At 35.3% G+C, this 3,336-nt stretch overlaps 1 long non-coding RNA gene across 1 annotated transcript; it reads left to right on the top strand.

Moving 5' to 3' along the window:
* LOC132053592 (uncharacterized) lies at positions 1–1,881 on the top strand. Its single transcript, XR_009414160.1, has 2 exons — positions 1–308; positions 568–1,881. It is a non-coding gene; the product is annotated as an uncharacterized LOC132053592 (long non-coding RNA).
* The last annotated feature ends 1,455 nt before the right edge of the window (positions 1,882–3,336 follow it).

Genomic DNA, 3,336 nt, shown 5'->3' with positions numbered 1-3,336 from the left:
GACCCCCTTACCTCATCTCCTCTCTCTTCAAAACCAAGATACCCTAGCCCCTTCCATCACTTCACCGCCGCCACACCCTTAGGACCGCCGGTTAAATGCTTCCACCGACACTGCTGCCTCACATCACCTCATCTATCACCTTTTTCCCTACGTTTGAGAGCTGTCACAACTCTGTTGATGTCTGTGAAAAGGAAAACTCGAAGATCTTTCGGGTTGAAGCTTACTTTGTCTTCAATTCAATGGGTATAGACACAAATTGACTGAAACGGCTCCAAAGGACTCATCCCTTCACATCACCTCTGCAAAAGGTGCAAAATTGACTCCCTGTTCATCATTTTTTTTTTCAAAATTCTCATAAGTTTCCCTCTTTTTTCTTTGTTTGAAATTCAAACTCAAAGCTTCTCAAGGAAGCTGTTGAGTCCCCTTAAACTCAGCCTATAAATACAGCCCCCTTGGCTATGTTTAGGGATAAGTTTCTTTGCAGCTAAAAAATCCCCTTAAAAAACAACTAGAAAATCCCCTCTTTTCATAAAGCTTTTCTGATAAATATCCTCTCTTTACTCTTAGTTTTTGGACTCAAAAAATCCACAAAAACACTTAAGTTTGGTTCCTTTATTGGCCGACACAACAACAAACCACTTCGAGCGGATTCGGAGACTCGAGACGACAACAAGCCTCAGTTCGCTGTCCCAAAGAAGGTAATTACACTCGTCTTTCTATCAATTCATTTTAGTTTACAGAATTAAGTGTAGTCCCTTGATTATTTTAGCCGTCTGTTCCTAGTTCTGCCTATGTGAATCGGTTCGTTTGCTATAAGTTAGTAGTGATTCTCGTCTCCAATTCATTTTCAGTTTAGAAGTAGAGATGTAGTCATTTCGTTGTTCTTATCATTTATTCGAGTTTGCTCATTTGAATCTGTCTATTCTTTGTTTGCTACAAATCAGCATGAAATAGTTGATACAAGCTATTAACATTTAAAGAGAACATCTATTAACTCGCCGAATATGTGAATAGTCGTGTCGATCATTTACTTTCCCGTTGTGATATTTTTATTACGTAATAGGTTAATGAGGGTGAAATCACTCATGAACAATCACTGTTTCACGAAAAGATGAATTTTGTTGTTGAGGCGTTTAACCTGGTTGTTGGTATTCAGATGCCATCGGTCTTGAAAGGCTGTTTTGTCGTAATAGTATAAAAAATCAACATGCAATGGTTTTGAATGTAAAGTATGGATCAATCTATTGTCTATATAAGTATTTTTCCTATATTTCTATGTGTTCAACATGATGTTTAAAAGTAACATTCCTTTATCTCAAATTGGTTAGCACAAGGCTTAAGGTAATTTGAAGAGCATGCCCTTTATGTTTTGTGGAAAAATAATGAAAGAATGGAACTTGGTGTGTCTCTCCTATTAGATTAACTTCTCTGTTGATTTTTGCTTAAGGCGCTCACATGACTTCTCGAACTTTAAAACAAGTTAGAGTCTTCTCTATTAAGTAGTCATTGATAAGATTTTTAGGCAGCTAAAACATAGGAAGATGAATAATTAATTTTGGTACCCATATTACGTTGATTTGCTATGAATAGGAGTTGATCACAGGGCCATTGATCACACCGGAATGGTTCGCTTAAGTTTCTGTTGGGGCCAGACTGTTTATTCTTTTGAGAATGCATGAGATAATTTGAAGTATAAAATTGTCTTAAGTCGAACCCTGTTGTGACTTGGATCTGTGTTTGGACTATCTCCCCTAAAGTTGCTAAAAATGCTAGGAGTATGTATTTGTCGTTTAAATATTTAAAAATGAGGAGTTTGGTTAAGTTGTAATGCTGGGAATGCTCAAGATTACTTAACTTGCTAACTTATAAATGTTGAGAGTCTAGTAATCATGGTTGTTCCATTTATTTCTTGAAGTATGATATGTAGTTTTCAACAGTAAGTTGTCAAGGTTTCTCCCTAAGTTTGGTTTAAGTATGGCTATGAACTTGTTTTTTATTTATTTAACGTCTAATGCTAGTAGTCTGAATAAAAAAATAGTTTGCTTGCATATGTTGTGGATAAGAGCTGTAGCTTTAAGGGACTGAGGAAGTATATCCTGCTGCCCATTTCTCCTCTTTTTTTTTTTTTTTTTTTTTTTGACTGTTGTGATTTGTTAATCTTGGTCTACTTCATTAAGTTACATAAATGAATATCGTCTAGATTTGGGTACTTCACACGTGGGATTTGAGCTTTGGGTTTTACAGAATTTGAATGACCTAAATGCAATTTCCTAGCTCTTCGTTTTGATCTTTGGAGGTGGTTCATGAGCCCATTTCTCCTCTTTTTTTTTTTTTTTTTTTTTTTTTTTTTTTTTGACTGTTGTGATTTGTTAATCTTGGTCTACTTCATTAAGTTACATAAATGAATATCGTCTAGATTTGGGTACTTCACACGTGGGATTTGAGCTTTGGGTTTTACAGAATTTGAATGACCTAAATGCAATTTCCTAGCTCTTCGTTTTGATCTTTGGAGGTGGTTCATGAGCCCATAGAAATTTTAGTTCTATTTGAATTAGGATAGTTCTTTTATTTTCTTTATGACTAATCGAAATGTTTTAGTCATAAAATTCAGGAAATCATTTGTTTCATTTCAGTTAGCATGTCAGGAAATCATTTGTTTCATTTCAGTTAGCATGTTACTCTAGCTACATTGTTGTTACCAAGTTCCATCAAGGATGATTCTAATCTTTTTCTTCCTTTCTTTTTCATGAAACACTTGTGAGCATTTGGAGTTGTGGTACAACTCCAAGTCTGGCCGGAAGTGGAGAGACAATAGCAGCTTCGCCAGCTCGTGATTAGGCAGTCCTTCGTTCGTGTCAAGCGTCCCCATCCTTCTTCCTCTCTTCAAACCTTTGTGTCTTACTTATTTACTTATGTTTAAATGTTATTTATACCCTCTTACTAGCGTTCTTTTATGGATTTGTGTTTTTGTGCTTGTATTCTATTTGGGGTATAAACTCGTCAAAGTAATTAAGTAGAATAGTATGTTTGATCGTTTATCTCCCCTCCCCTTTTAGGCACCAAATTCGGTATAGTTACTCGACATAGGAGCACCGGAAAAAATGACTTCTATTAAAAAAATGAGTTTTTCCACTTTAATGGATCTGACCCAAATGTTTAAAAATAAAAGTCCAAACACATTTTTATTTTCAGAATTCATTTTGTACTAACACTTGAGCAGGCCCAAATTTAATATAAGAACTCCTACTAGGGCCCAAGTATAGTGGCCCAAGTATTTTCGAGAACTACAAGGTATATACTCTACTTTATATATAAAGATATTATTTTACATGTATT

This window comes from Lycium ferocissimum, chromosome 4 (assembly GCF_029784015.1).
Source record: "Lycium ferocissimum isolate CSIRO_LF1 chromosome 4, AGI_CSIRO_Lferr_CH_V1, whole genome shotgun sequence".
Classification (NCBI taxonomy): Eukaryota; Viridiplantae; Streptophyta; class Magnoliopsida; order Solanales; family Solanaceae; genus Lycium; species Lycium ferocissimum.
This window is presented reverse-complemented; position numbering and strand designations above follow the sequence as displayed.